The 16,823-nt window shown below is 41.7% G+C and overlaps 1 pseudogene; it reads right to left on the reverse strand.

The window, feature by feature from the left end:
* Window positions 1–7,873: 7,873 nt before the first annotated feature.
* LOC130841581 (protein Mdm4-like) lies at window positions 7,874–9,198 on the reverse strand (annotated as a pseudogene).
* Between the last annotated feature and the right edge of the window lie 7,625 nt (window positions 9,199–16,823).

Here is a 16,823-nt window from a genome sequence, read left to right on the forward strand (position 1 = left end):
AACTTCTCTGACATCTGAGAATGGAGAGGAACTTAATGTAAGTAATGCTCACCGGGTATAAGCACTGGGAGTATTATACTGCTCTGCCAGTAGCATATCAACATAGAAACTTAGCTGCGGTGGTTTTCCAATGATTTACTACCAAATGGGTGCACCTGAATTACTAAACACAAAATGAATAAATAAAGAATACTCAAACACAGTGTTAAATGGCAGAGGCTACAATATAACTACGAACAAATAGTAAGCAATATCAGCAGAGCCTGCCATGTGACTTAGTTTTACAAAGTGATTTGGGATGTGATGTGACAATTTTGATTTTGCCAAGAAAGGACAATTCAAAAGCAACCTGACCATCAACAATTGGACTCAATTCATCCAAGGAAGGCCATTTGAATAGTCAAATAGTGCCAGACATAAAGTCTTTATCGGTGCCTGAAAATATAGCAATGCTCTTCTAGGAAAGGTGGGTCTTTATGTTGGTGGAAGAAAGGGGTGGGTGAGACCAACTATCTTAGGGGAAAGTAGAGACTTCACCCTAAGCCCCACCTTTTGGTTGGGGGTTTTCTACCTGGGAAGCTATGAGCTCCTGGTGAGTACAGCATTTTGTCTTAATCTAGAGACAGAGGTCCTCTTAAGTTGCCAGCTTTTCTTTTTTGAGGTCTACTTACAGTTCAGTGAATGTTAACCTGTGCCTACACCTGTGTGACCTCCATCAGATCGAGATACAGAACATTTCCAGAACCCCAGAAAGCTCACTCTTGCCCCCCTCAGCCAGTGCCCCAGGGTAAGCACTATTCTGACCTCTAGCGCCATAAAGTGGAATTGCTCGGACCATAGGGTATATGCACGTTTAGCTTGAACAGGTACTGCCAAACCTTTTGCAAAAGTATTGAACCAATTTACAATCCTAACCAATCACTTTTTGTTTGCCCAGAATTTCTGCTGTTGGCAATGAAAATGCTCAACAGCACTTCTCTTGCTAGTTGCATGACCTAACCCGTGACAAGTTTTCATTACCCTCCCTGGGTTCTTAATGGTGTACAAGTCAATATGGCTGTCATTTGTCATTTGCTTGTGGTAGTAACAGCAGAATGAGCAATATGGTGACACACTGTGATTTCACAGTTATTGTGGGTGTTACTGTGGATTTCATGGTAAATCTCCACAAGACAAAACAAGGTCATCTCAGTCAATCTCAACAAATTGTGATCTGTGGCGTTACTTTATGAGAACCCAAAGCCTGAACTATTTCTTCTGTCTCCCAGGCAAGGAGATGCACAATTCTTAAAGGTCCCCCAAGAGCTGTTTGGAAAACAGCAGATCTCAAAACCCAGAAGGAATGTGAGAGGAACCCAGGGGCTTTGCCAATGGAGTGTCGTCATTCAGGCCCCATTTGGAATCTAAACCAGCTGATGGTGTCTCTTTTTTCTGTTCTTTTTTTTTTTAATTATAGTTAGGCTTAAAATTTTATGTTTCAGCTTTTATTCAGTTAGTCTTGGAAAATGTACTTTTAAAGATCTGGGCACAGCTGACAGAGCGTGTGTGACACAAATATTCTATTTGGTATTCATGTCATAGACTATTAGTGCCATTTGTTTAGAATTTGGTTTTATTTTAAACATTGCTCAGGGAAAAAAAAAAAGAGACAGCAAAACACCAAGTGTCAGTTTATCTGATCTGCTAAAAACGTTGCATTTAATCTAATACTTTTCTAGGGATTTAGAAATAAAATAAATATATAAATGCCTACCAGAAAACACCTCTGCATTTTCTTGCTGCTAACCAAGCTAAGAATGCATGCCCAATGACAGGAAATGTTGTCTGAGGATTGCTTATAAACAGCCAATGAAAGAGAAAGATGGAAAGAGGAAAGTAGATGAAGCAAGATTGACCAAATACAGATAATTGTTGAAGCTTGGTGATGGGTGCAGGGAGTTCATCATACTATTCTCTCTACATTTGTGGGTTTGAATTTTTCATAGTGAAAAAAATTTAAAATATGTATCAACAATAACAAAAGTAGTCAAGTTAATATAGGGGTATGTAGGGGTATAGAACTGTAGAATAAGCAGAATTTAAAAAATAATTTATGGGACTGTGAACATGGACTGGCTATTTGCTGGTGTTAAGGAATTATGATAATGGTATTGTGGCTATGTTTTTTAAAATAATCCTTATCTTTTTAGGGATATGTCCTGAAATTTTTGTGGATGAAATGATATGACGTCTGGTTTTTCCTTCAAGGTGATGTAGGGAGAGGGCAGGAAATGGGCGAGATTGGCCATGGGTTATTACTGGTTGACGGGACTATGGGGGTCCTTATCCTGCTTGAGCTACCTTTATAGACATTCAGAAATAAAGTAAAAAGTACTTTCTGCATATGAATTCAGAGAAAACAGATTAGTACTGTGAAATTGCAGATTTGTTTTTCTCTTCATCCTTAGGTTATGAAAATCTTAAACTGAAATGTTTTAATGAAACCAGCTATTGTATAAAGCACCTCTGAAATTATTCTTTCATTTGAGGAATGCATTAAAACCAATAAAAATTAAAAGCTCAAGTCCAAACAAAAAGGTAATTGTAGGGTTCAGATAAACATCACCCAGTGGACTAACAAATTCCCATGGTTCCAAGGTTACAGTGCAAAGCTGCCTGGGGAGTAGGGCTTCTGGGCCTCTGTGGCATAGCCATTGAATCACCCGTTGACAGGCTGGGTAGGGCAGAGGTGAGACACAGCTGCCAGATGGTGCTTCCCCAACCCTGCCTCTTCTAGAAATTCACAGACCATTGTATGAGGAATGACCTTCTTTTCTGAACCCATATCAGAAGCTACAGTCTGGCAAATGCAGTGGCCCATATGGAAATTATGGGACTGAACAACAAGACAGTAGTGCTTAGGGACACTGGCTCAAAAGCCAGACTCCCTAGGTTTAAATCTAGAGCTGTGTGACTTTGGGTAAGTTATTTAACCTCTCTGTGCATCAGCTTCCTCATCTTTAAAGCAGGAGTGATTATAACAGTCCTCTATCCTGTCGGGTTATTGTGAGGCATAACCAAGGTCAAGCTCTTAGGACAGTGCCTGTCACATAGTAAGTGCTTCACAAATGATTGGCATCATTATCATTATTTGTTGGTGGATCTGTCCTAAAACATCCTTGAACTGTGATCTCTTTACCCATAGAACAGCAGGCAAGTGCTCAAACAACTAACAGCCATGCTTCCCATTCTTTTTACCCACATACCCCCTAGCCAGAGGGGAAGGAATGCTTGCTGCAAGGAACTCTGGGAGTATAGTCTGAAGGAGTCCTCTTGCAAGTACAAATCTCTTTAGAGTTTAATATTTTCAGTTAAAATCCCCACAGATTTTTGCATCTTGCACCATAATATAGCAGAATTGAGAGGCAAGAAAGATGCTTTGTGTTCAGCCCATGGCTTTCTTGATCCTCCGGATATGCCTCTCAGTTCGAGAAACTGAGACATTTAGAGCCATTTGATTTAGTTAATTTCCCATATTCTCCTCCCAGACATCTGGTGTACTTTCTACCAGTTTCTCCTTAATACTACCTTCCATCCTCCAAAGGGCACTGCCTAGCTTTTTACCTGATGGCCTTTATATGGTCAGTGTACTGGGTCCCATCTCCTCCTGTCCTGGTTTTCACTGCCTCCTCTATGACTGTTGACTCAGTCCTTTTTGAAACTCACTGAGTTGATTTCTGGGACATCACTGGCTTCAAGATCTTCTCCTACTGCTCTGGTCACACCTTCTCTATCTTGTCTTTTTCTGTTCAACCCCCAAGTGTCATGCTCTGGGTTACAGGCCTTGGCTCAGATACAGACGTGTAATCCCCAAAGTACCAATCATAGTCTTTGCCGATACTTTTCCACTAGAACTATCAGAAAAACCAAACAAACAAAAAGAAAAAGCAAATTTCTGTGGAATTGTTGAATGAGTAGATGTGAACTGGGGACTTTGGAGTTGCCAGGAACCATCATACAAGAGAGTCCAAGAGAGGAAAAAAAGACAGAAATCCAATACTATCATTTAAACTTCTGGATCCAGCTACACTTGAAGCTGGAAAAACAGCTCTGAACTTTTTGGTGTCCTCAGCCAATGAATTCCCTTGTTGGGTTGTTTGTTTGTTTTTGTTTGTTTGTTTTTGTTTGTTTTCACATACAACTACCCAAATGCTCATGACTCCCAAATCTACATCTGTGGCCAAGGCTTCTCTCCTGAGCAACAGACTCATAGAAATAACACGCAGTTAACCAACCCCCACCCAGAGGTCCCACAAGGACATCTCAAACATAACATGTTATTTGCTAAATATGGCAACCATAATCACACTATAAATTTATATTTATTAATGTTTTTAGATTTTCCACCAGAATGTAAACTCTATGAGGACAGGAACTTTGCTTGTTTATTCATTGTTGTGTCTCCCGCACCTAGAGGAACAAACACAGTAGATATTCAATAAATATTTGTTGAATGAATGAATGAGTCCATAAATGAATGAAACCTAGGAATTTTCCTTGACTCCTGTCATAATATCATCTACCGTACTCAATAAGTTACTAAGTTCTATAGATTTGGATTCATGAGTATCTCAAATCTCATATCTGATCCCATCACTGCACCCTACTGCTTACTTCAAGCCCATGTTGCTCCTTGTCTAGAAAATGGGAAGTCTCCTAATTCCTATCCCTGGCTCCAGCCACCCTCTACATAATTACTAGGCTCTTTCTAAATTAGAAATCAAATACTCTTGGACCTCTGCTTTAAATACATCAGTGATGCTGCAGAGTTTTCTGACTCAAATCTTGGCTCTTGCCTCCCTTTTCAGACTCATTTCCTGGCTCTTTCTTCATACAGCTAATGCCTAAGGAAGAGGGAATCACTTGGGTTCTCCCAAATTCATTCGCACATTTCCTGCTTCTGCATCTTTGCTCATGCTGTGGTCTCCTCCAAGCTCCCCTTTTCACCCTCTTGATTATCCTGCAGAATTCATGTCCTGTCCTTCAGAAAGTCTTCTCTGGTCTGTCTCCCCATTCTGATTTAGAAGTCCCTCCTCTGTGTTCACAAATCTCTCTGTACACACCTTTCTCTACCAAAGCACTTACGTGGCACAGACTATTTTAGTGCTAACTAGTATCCATATTTTACTTATTTCCTCTTGGGCTCACAGCTGGACTACATTTCCCAGCATCCTTTGCAGTTAGGGGTGGCTGTGTGACTGAGTCCTGTCCAATGGAATGCAGATGGAAGTGATGTGCACCAATTACCATGAATGGGCCTGACCCATTAAAACCTCTCACATGTGGTCCTCCCTCTCTTTCCCCTCAGCTGAGTAGAGAGGACTCAGAACCTTTGGGAAGGAAGAGCCTCAAGGTGGATGGAGCCACTGCACAGTTCGGCAACTTGGGCTACCTTGGGGTCAAAACCAGGAAATAAAAGAGCAAAACCGACCCCCCCCCCCAAAAAAAGAAACCACCACCACCACCACCAAAAACAAAACAAGAAATTCAACACAAAACTTCTTCAAGTTTTGACTTCCCTCCCCAGTCTGCCTATTATTTTATTTTCCAAGTCCTCAGTCAACTGTGGTTGTAGTTACTTTTGTCTCTTGTCTAGAGCTTTCAGTTGTAATCAGTGGGGCAGATAGATAGGATGTAGAGGGCTTATCCATCTTGGCTAGCACCCCCTCCATCATCTTGTTTTTGTATCCAAATTCCTGTTTGAATACCTGGCTCATAGTTGGGACCTTAACAATGGTTTGCTAGATGGACTTTACAATTATCCCGATTCATAAAATCAACTACGGTATGCTCTTACCAGAACAGTATTTCAATTTACATAACAGCTTTACAATTTATGTAAGTGTGAAAATGTTTGAAGCGGTTCTCAGGAGAACTACAGATGTGATTAAGGATGGAAAGTAAATGCTTCAAAGAGAGGTTACACTATGTAGTACTGATATTACTTAACTTTTCTGGTGAAAGAAGAATAAATAGTGGTAATTTTACATATAGATCTTCAAATTAATAAAGGAAAGAAATTTGCAGATTAGTCTTTTGTAAAGTGACTGTGGCTTGTTTTTTGTACCTTATATATGTGTATTAAGCAGAGGTAAGAATTCTGTACTCATATGTATGTGCAAATTGAGAATCTAATGTGTAAATTTTTGATTCCCTGAACAATAACATTTACAACTCTTTATTGTTGTTTATTATAAACAGATACATCACTCAGTTAACACATATTTGTTAAGACCTTCTACATGCAATGCTCAATGAGGGTTAAAAGAAGCATAAGAATGAACTCCTGATTAAAAGAATAGTGAGAAAGTCCCAGTGACGAGAACTTGACATTTTACAAAGGACTTTTACTCTTCTTATCTAATTTTTTCCCAGTGAGTTGGGTTTTAGTCCCATTTAACAGTCTACAGAGGCTCATAGAGTTTGAGGAATCTGTCTGTGATCACATGATAAGGGCAGAATTGAATCTTCTACCCAGGTCTTCTGATTGCAATTTCTGTTCCTTTGTCATTAATATCTCAGTCTAGCTGGGGAATAAAATATACCATCCACAAACAGGTATCCAGTGGTTCAAGGCAGTCTATGACAGATGCCAGTGGAATAATCAAGTATAGCAGGTAGCACACTCTACTACCTCCCCTCCCTAACTCTTGTTAAGGAAGGGGTACCGTTGACCTGATTGGTTCTCTTTGAGCACTAAACCCAAATGTTCTTACCAATCCCAATGAGGTTATTTTATTCGGGACATAATAAATGAAGAGCGCAAAAAAAAAAAAAGAAAGAAAGAAAGAAAAAGAAAAGAAAAGAAAAAAGACTGAGAGAATATCTAGGCCCAGACTGTGTGAACTAGACACCTTTAAGTCAAATTCTGTATGTAGCAGACTGTAAATAGTACACAAGGTGGCTCCATATTCACTTTCAATCCTTCCTCACCAAGGAACTATGGAAAGCTTTAGCTAGTCACTTTTTTCTTTGTAAGTAATTATGTATATTTTAAAATTTTGGATAGCAAATTAAAGGTGTGCCAAAAGAAAACTAATCTAGGGTGAGAGAAAATGGAGGATTACCTGGAAAGGGGTATGAGGGGCCATTTTGGTGTGATGGAAATTTCTATAGCTTGTTTTCAGTGGTGGGTACTCAAATGTGTTCAATTCATAGGAAAGCAACCCTTAAGATCTGTGTATTTTATTTTGTATTAATTACACTTCAATTTTTAACATGTGGAAGAGAGTATACAAGTTTCTCAAAATTCTTTTAAGGATATGTTAGCAAGAAGTTTAATAACCATTGTTCTAGGCATACGTGGAATAAATCTCTCATTTTTCAAGATTCTTACTCTTTCTTTAGGTTTCTCAGAACCATGTAGCTTGACTGTAAGGTAAAGTCATCAATAACATGTCGCATTATTTTTTTTTTTTATTATTACCATTAGTGTTTTTCTCATAACCACCTTGGATTTTTATGCCTAAAAACATTCTCCTGCAGAATAGAAGGGTGGGGAGTAAAATTAACTAGGGAAAAGGTTAATCTTCAGGTAATTTGGTCAATGAATGTATTTTCCTGTTTATCTTTGTAATTGCTCCCCCCAGAACCTTTTTTTGAAAAACAATGTAGTGATTAAAGTAACTTTTCATGTAAATGGAGTCCCTAGATTGATAATCTAGTTTTAAAGAATTACTCTTGAATTCCGTTTGAATTTAGAAAGGAAAATGCATGAATTGCATGAATCAATGAACGATGGATGATGCCCCAGGTCACACTGAGTGGAGATACTCAGTACTGATGATTTTATCCTGACCTGGCCCTGGTAATCATTTCTCTGCAACCAGCCGATTCAGCTTGGCCATAAAACCTTAATAACCAGTGGAATCTTCTTGCAAAGAGGGCATGAAGCCCCAGGCTTCTTTAATCTTCTGGCGCTGTGACAACAAGTGACAAGGTGGCCTGTGCTTCCATGAATAATATTCCTGTCTCATGGGCACTTCTCACCTATGCTACACAGCTTCAAGAGATTGCGCTCTGCTCCAAAAGGCCGCCTGATTGTTCTCCTGTGCTTTTGAGATGGTCTCTGGGCTTTCAGAACTGTGAGCCAAATCCGAGAATTCTGCTGAGCTGCAAGGATCAAAAAGTTTTGTGTTGTTTTTCCTTTTTTTATAAGATCTTTGGTTGTAATGACTGGAGCCGAAATGGTTCTTTGGCAATAAGAGACATAAATTCCTTCATTTTCCTTCTTTTCAGGTGGGATCGTGATAACAGGAATGAAGAGATAATGGGTTCACTTGGCACAGTTTGAATACTGATCTTTCCTCAGGGCCCAGCATGGAAACAACTCTTGTTTGAAGAGTTCAATTTCTTGCACTCTGTAACACAATCACTCATCCTCAGAAGCTACTTCTCCATCAGTGTCAGTATATGAGGTCATTTTTTTCTACTTCCATTACCTTTTGTCACTTCCGTTCCATATTTTTTTTTACTTGTTTTATCTGTATTAACAGCTTCTACTTTTATTCCAGCACTTAATTGCTCTAATACTGACTCATTCAAAATCCACAAATCATCCTGAGTGCCTAAAACAATGTAGGACCTATCTCCCTCTCTAGGATTTCTGCATGTATGTGGTGAAGTCGGCAGCATAGGGATACCAACCTCTTCAATTCTTTTCCTGGTGTTGAAACTTTCCTCTGCATGTAGCTGCAGTTGGTCTTGGCTTGGAATATCCACGCTGTGGTCCTGGAGTGGTGGTGACAAGATTCCTTCTTAGCTAGTCATAGAAAGGACGTGGATATTTCAGAGAGAAGTGCTGATGTACAAGAAGTTCTCCTAAAGGATCTCCACCACAGGATCCCTAAGGCTGCTTCGCCAGTATATGCTGGCCTGGATAATGCCTGATCACTTGAACAGTGCGTATGTCACCTTTGTACTTGCCACCTACAAAAACCTCAGAAGTGGCAGTTTTACTGTACCTGTTGTACACAAAAATCAATCTGATCGATTTGGTCTGGAGAGAACCCGAAAGCAGTATCAGATGCTCAACCCTGGATGGAGGCGGAAATTGATGTCATTTTGGCATCAAGGAAATTGCAGTCCATTGACCCAAACATCCAGCTACTCCCTGGGTTGCTTGCTGCACCTCCACTGCATCTGGAGGGCAGCGGTCATGGATCCAAAGGCTTCAGCAGTATTTCCAAACAGTGAGCAGCTGAAGAGTTTTAAGAGACACTTTCTGCCCTGAGACAACCTCTGTGTTCTTCTGCTCTTCTGTGCTGGGTTGAATAGCATCCCCCCAAATTCATGCCCACCCAGAACCTCAGAATGTGACCTTATTTGGAAATAGGGTCTTTGCAGATATAATTAAAGATGAATCCATCCATACTGGACCAGAGTGAGCCCTAATGCAATGAGGGGTGTCCTTTTAAGGAGAGGAGAGAACACAGAGAGACACAGAGTGGAAGGCCATGTGATGATGGATGCAGAGAGAGAGTGACATGTCTGTACACCAAGGAACACGGAGGATTGCTGGCGACCACCAAGAAGTCAGGAAGAGGCAAAGAAGGATCCTTCCCTAGAGCCCCTAGAGGGAGCATGACCTTGCCCACAATGTGAGCTCAGACTTCTGGTCTCTAAAGTGTGAAAGAACTCATTTCTGTTATTTTAAGCCACCTGGTTTGTAGCACTTTGTTGCAGCAGCCACAGAAAAGAAATATATTTTCTTTCACTGTTCACACTCTGTATCATTTGCGAATTCTTCTCAAAGTCCCACAGCAGCAAGAAGAATCTTAGCATTGTGGTTTAGTGTAGTGATTCTGAAGCCAGAGTATTTGGGTTTGAATCTTGACACTATCATTCATTAGCCGTGTGACCTTGAAACTTATCCCACTGCTCTGTGCCTCAGTTTTCCTGATCTGTAAAATGGGGGTTAAATGAGTGAATAATGTTAAGGGCTTAGAATAGTGCCTGGCAGGTAGGAAATGCTATCATGTGTTTGTTACATGAAAAAAAAAAAAAAAGTCTGTTGGACTGAAATGGCCACGTGGAATGCTTCCATAGAAGAAGAACTAGGACATGAGCTTGAACTTCAGAAACTGGATGAGGCCGGTCAGAGGCCACCCAGTTGGGAGAAACAGTGTGAGCAAAGGCTTGTTGGAGGTATGAGGCAAAGGGGGCAGCAAGACTTGATTAGAGTAGGACTTCTCACCCTTTTCTCCATGGTGGTCAGCAGCAAATCTTAGAATATTTGCATACACATGGGGTCAGTGAGACTGCTCGCAGCTGGACCCTGGAGGTCACTGACCAAGTTCCTAAGAGCTGAGGGCAGGCAATACCTTGGCACATCTGAAACCCATTCCTAGAACCTGTGGGAAGCTCAGGATTTGAGCAACACTTCCCGAACTCGAATGTGCATTAAAATGCAGATTTTGACACAGTTGGTCTTGCGTGGGTCCTGAGCGTCTGCATTTCTAACAAGCAGGGGATGTAGAGGCTTCTGGTCTTTGCCTCAAAATCTTTGCGACGCCAAATGTGGTCCATGAACCAGCAGCATCAGCACAGCTTGGGAGCTGGTTAGAAATGCTGACTTTCTGATCCACCTCAACCCACCCCAAACTTACTGAATCAGAATCTGCATTTTAATCAGGTCCTCAGCTGATTCACTTGCACATTAGCATTTGAGAAGCATCGGGTTAGAGGACTGGGGGTGGGCATAGCTCAGCTTGCTAGAAGAGAGGAACTAGCTACCTCGATTCTCAGACCCAGCTACACAGTAGATCCTTGTGGGCAGCTTTTAAAAATCCTGAGGTCCAGATCAGAATGACTTAGTTAAATAGAAACCTCTGCGAGTGGGGCCCTGGGGAATGAGTATTATTTTTCAAACTCCTCGGGTGATTTAATGTGCGCTCAGGGTTCAAGAACCACTGGGCTAGGGGAAAACTTCCAAGCAGGGCTGGAAAGAGAGACTGAGGCCATTCAGAGTTCTTGCCGGGGTTCAAGGTCATTGTCCCAGCAGAACACAGCAGTTAAAGGCTTGGATTCTGCAGCAACGAGGGCCTGCCTGGGTCCCAATCCTGCTTTGTGCCACTTGCCAGCTGCGTGAGGGGCAAGGTACTTAACCTCCCTTTGCCTCTGTTTCTTTACAGTGGGGATGATAATAACATTAGCCATGCCACAAGGTATCTGTGAGGATTACATGAGTTAGGATGTGAAGTGCTCATTACAGTGCTGGGGACACAGTCAGTGCTATGGAAGTGTTTGTTCATTTAAATACACATTTTATTCTTTCTGATGGGGGATCGTGGAAGGTTTCTCACTTTCCTGTTGCCCTACCCCAACCTTGGTGCTAGGTTCTTGGGCAGCAGTCACACCTCTAATTAGGCGCTCAATAAATGTTTGAGGAATGCATGACTGAATGGTTACAATGCCCCCTTGTGTATTCAGTGGGAAGAAATAACAAAACATACAGTTGGTTCTCCATACTAGTATGGGCAGTGTGACCAACTGTTCCCGTTTGCCCAGGAGGATTCCCTGGGCATGGGACGTATGGTCGTAAAACTGGTGAAGTCCGAGGGAAACTGGGACAAGTTGGTCACCCTCAGTATGGGTACCACCCAAATGTCCATTTCCTCAAAATACTGTTTCCAGGTAAGCACAAGGAGAGACTCCCAAGGCAATGCAGTTCGCTTTCTGGCCATGGGCTGTGTGTGTGTGTTTATGTGTGTGTGTGTGTGTGTGTGTGTGTGTGTGTGTGTGTGTGTGTGTGCGCGCGCGCGCACGCGCGCGCGCGCACATGCACGCATGCACGCACACATCCACATACACACATGTACACTAATAATAATAGTAGCCAGAACATAATAACAGTGTGACACATGATATGTGCTGTGGTGAGCAATTCGCATGCTTAACAGGGAGCATCAGATGTCCTAGTTCAAATCCCAGTTATGCCACTTAATGGTTTTGTGATGTTGGGCATGAGTCTTAGCCTCTCTGTGCCTCAGTTTCTCCACCTGCAAAATGAAGATAATACTAGTACTCACCTTTCAGAGTTGTTAGAGTAGGTATGTTCATCCATGTGCGGCACTGAGCAGAGCGCTGGGCCCTTCATAAAGCTGACTGATGTTAGAGGTTATTATTACTATTGCTGTCATCATTAACAGTACCAGGCAACCTGCGTCCCTTTGCTGCTTATCTCCCTTTCTCACCTCCCAGTCTCTTCCTTTTGCCATGAGCCCTCTGTATCCTGCCTTCTGTTTCCTCTCCCTGCTCTCTCCCTCCTCCACCAGAGGGGCCATCAACACTTACACCCTCCTTAGATGGACAGAGCCCCAGCCCACGCTCAGAGACACAAACTGAACACAAGCTGATGCTGTATGCCACTACAGCATTATGAATCTCTGTTAAGCAGCATTAAATGAATATAGAAAACCAATACGCCTGTTTTTCTTCTTTGGTTGGCAGATCAGAGCCAAGAGATAGATGGCAGTGGATGTGAACTTCAGCAAACATGTGGTAAGTTCTATCCCTACAATCTTAAAGATGAAATGGAGACTCATAAGCCGATCACTATTTTTTTCCCAGATCTTTATTGGAGTATAATTGCTTTACACTGTTGTGCTAGTTTCCGCTGTACAACAAAGTGAATCAGCTGTATTTGTACATATATCCCCATATCCCTTCCCTCCAGTGACCCCTTCCCACCCTCCCTATCCTACCCCTCTAAGTCATCACCAGTCATCAAGTTGATCTCCCTGTGTTATGCAGCAGCTTTCCACTAGCTATCTATTTCACATTTGGTAGTGTATATGTGTCAATGTTACTGTCTCACTTCGTCCCAGCTTCTCCTTCACATCCCGCCCCTCTTGTCCTCAAGTCTGTTCTCTGCATGTGCATCTTTATTCTTGCCCTCTCACTGGGTTCATCAGTACCATTTTCTTTTTAGATTCTATATATATGAGTTAGCATGTGGTATTTGTTTTTCTCGTTCTGGCTTACTTCGCTCTGTATGACAAAATCTAGGTCCATCCACCTCATTACATATAGCTCCATTTCATTCCTTTTTATGGCTGAGTAATATTCCATCATATATATATGCCACATCTTCTTTATCTATTCATCTGTTGATGGTCATTTAGGTTGCTTCCATGTCCTGGCTATTGTAGATAGTGCTGCAATGAACATTGGGGTACATGTATCTTTTTGAATTATGGTGTTCTCAGGGTATATGCCCAGTAGTGGGATTGCTGGGTCATATGGTAGTTCTGTTTTAGTTTTTTAAGGAATCTCCATACTGTTTGCCATAGTGGCTGTATCACGTTACATTCCCACCAACAGTGCAGGAGTGTTCCCTTTTCTCCACACCCTCTCCAGCATTTATTTTTCCTAGATTTTTTGATGATGGCCATTCTGACTGGTGTGAGGTGATACCTCGCTGTGGTTTTGATTTGCATTTCTCTAATGATTAAATTTCCTGCTTGGCAGGATGGGGCTGGTTTCTTTATTAGAAAATAAAGACGTGTAGTGTTTCTTGTTCACCTGAATTTGTACATGGAGATTTACGTCTGCTATACAGGAAGAAATCAGGTTTGCATCCTCAAGCAAGGGGAGTGCTTTCTTCACCTGGGAAGAAAACCAAGGTGGTGGAATGGGGATCTCCAGATGATGTGACAACTGGCATATAGGTGGTCATCATTTGGTAGGATGTGTGAAGGAGGGTAGAAAACAGTGATCCCATTGTCAGAGGAAATGGATCCTAGTCCATCTCTGCTGCTTGAGCATCCTACAACTTTGGCCATGTTTCATCTCCCTGGGCCTCAGTTTCCTCATATGCAAAATGAAAGCATTAGGTTAAGTGAATGTTAAGGCTCCTCCCACATTCCAAGAGACTATTTGGCTTGGTTCTCTTCTTTCTCAGGGTAAACTGAGTTTCTTATCTCTAAGAAATTAGGTAGATTAAGGAGCCCTACTGCCGCTCAGCTACAGTCAACTTAGCCTAGCACTCGTGAGGAAAGCAGCAAACTGGGACAGCTTGCATTACTGAGGAGGCTACAAGTGTGTATTTTAATCTACACAGCTCCTGGATTTCAGATACGGTATATGAGCCCCTGCACATTTAATTGAAGGGGGCAGAAGGTGATGAAACTACCAAGTTTGCGCTTTAAAGCTAGGCCATCCAGTGAAGATGGGTTTGCATACTAGTCTCAGAAGGCTAATTTATCACTCTGGAGAGCAATTTCTCATTAACACAATGTAATTACTGCTGGGGATTGGCTAGACCACCTTTGGAAGAGGTTAAATTACCTTTTAATCAGCATATGGAAGAACAAAGCTTCTGTTCCGTCACGAAATAGCAGCCCTGCTAATTTGACGTCTTATAAAAACCAAGGCAGTTCTGACTATACCAGTGTGATATGACCAGAATTATTTCCAGAGAGGCAGAAGACAGGAAAGGAGGGTTCCTGTGGCTGTTATCCAAACTGGTATAATTGATGTGGGTGCAGTGGGTTATAGCTAATGGTCTGTGTTTAATTATGGAGGCAGCGACACAAGGGCTCGAGGATGATAAGGCACTAACCAGATGATGTACCACTTTTTCAGTGTGAGCTTGCTGAATAGGATCAGTAGAGTGGTAAGGTGGTCTAAATTCCATGTTTCTCCTGGGATTTGGGCTTGGCCCTGGAGAGGCACAGGGCTGTATTCACAAGATGTGTCCAAATTCGCACTGAAGAGGTCTCCTGGGAGAACAGTCAGTCACACAGGCCCCAGATGAAAGTGCTTTGAAATTTGCTGCTCTAGGAATTCATTCCTCATTTAAGCCAGGATCATTTGCATTGATACATTGATATGTATCTAAACCTCATCAGCCACAGTGGAAAGATAGGACTTTTCATCTTTTCTCATTCCTCAGAATAATAAGACAACAAACAATTCTTTATCCACTAGCCTGAAAAATAATGACAATAACTTGTCAAACTGCATGTTATCCACCATATCCAGTACCAACTTTTAGCAACAGAGCCTTTAGGTTTTAGCTGGACACATGGCTGCCCAGCCAGAGAGTACATTTCTCAGCCTCTGTGGCAACAGTGTGAGACCATGTGACCCAGTTTTAACCAATAAGAAAGAAACAGAAGTAATGTGTGTAACATCTGAGACATGCTCTTAAAGGAAACTGCTCATCCTCCACTTATTCTTTTCTCCTTCTTGTGGGTAGGAATGAGTTTGTGTTGGGTGGTAAGAAAGGTAAGAAAAACACCCATTGGGATAACGGAACAGTAACAGAGAAGGAACCTGGGTCCCTAGATGACCTTGGGAAACAAAGTCACCTTACCTCCATCAACTGCCTACAAGCTTGGACTTTAATAGAGAACTAGATCTTCTATCTTGCTTAAGCTGATGCTATTTTGGTCTCTGTTACAATAAATACAGTGATTTACATGGGCATAAGACCTTGCAGTTTGCAAAGCACTTTCTTTTATATGTTTTATCTCTTAGCTTCACAAGACAAGCAGGTGGAGTAGACAAATGGGGAAGTGGTCAGAGCATCTACTTGACAAGGAGGGAAACTGAGGCTCAGAGATGCCATAACTTTTGTCCTCAGTTACATGCCTATGTAGATATGAAGCCACATCTTGAACCCAGGTATACTGACTCATTCTCCAGAGCTCCTTTTACTATAATATTGCCTCTTGGTCCTTGGAAACCTTAAGACATAGTCCAATGTGTGCATGAGAGGGAAATCTCCGTTTATTAAAACTCTTGCTGTTTGATGGCTTAAGCATCTCCATCTAGCTCTTCTCCTCTCCTTCCACCTCCTACAGACCATCTCGCAAACAACCAAAAAAGCAAAGCTCCATAAAACAGGATTTTTAAGAAATGCTTGATGGACTTGCTTAATATCAGAACTGCCAAGGTTCTGGGAATGGAAGGGGAGTTGCAGTGGGAGGAGTATTTTATCAACGACATTGTTTAGAATCATCAGCACGTGGGGTAATAAAAAGCAGAATAACTTCTAGTCAGTTTTATTATTGTTTTTAAACTCTCTACAGACAATGAACCCCTTATTACCTGTACCCCCTTTTTGCCTGCACCTGTATGGACCACTTCCGTCATCCCCTCGTTAGTATGCCACAAAATAATAGTAACGAAGGAAAGTAAAATCATAAAATGCTAAATCCAATTGACTCTTGCCATGCTCTCTTTGATATGTATACATGTCCAGGAAATGGCTGGGGTGTTTGTACCAATTGTCACCTGTTACATTTAGAAGAGCTTCTGTAAAGAAAAGGAAACCTTGTCTGTTTCCTTGGGTTTTTCCTACCCTCTTATTTCCATAGTTACAAGAGTTGGTTCTGTGTATTTTTTTTTAAGCTGGCATCTTGCCCAACTCAAATTGATTATAAAGGTTGGGAGGGACAGTTGAGATCTGCAGCTTGATTCCCCAGTAAGTTGGCTGTTTAGAAAGATAGCATTGACAGCTGAGACAGCCTGCAGATGGGAAGGCAAGTCTGGAGATTCCCTTGTTTTTTACGGAGCCACTGAATGACTCACTAGGTTGGGCTCTTCCTTGGAGGAACACAGAAAGATAAGTGCCTGAGTGCCTGGGAGAAATCAGCGAAAAGGTTCTTTCCTCAAAGGCTTTACAGTAGGGTTGCCAGATTAAACATAGGACACCAGTTAAATGTGCATTTCAGATTAACAGCAAACAATTTTCTTGTGCGTAAATATGTCCCTGAATATTTCATGGGACACATTTATACTGAAAACACAGGTGCTCAATTATATTTGCATTTCAG

Source organism: Hippopotamus amphibius, chromosome X, assembly GCF_030028045.1.
Source record: "Hippopotamus amphibius kiboko isolate mHipAmp2 chromosome X, mHipAmp2.hap2, whole genome shotgun sequence".
Lineage (NCBI taxonomy): Eukaryota > Metazoa > Chordata > Mammalia > Artiodactyla > Hippopotamidae > Hippopotamus > Hippopotamus amphibius.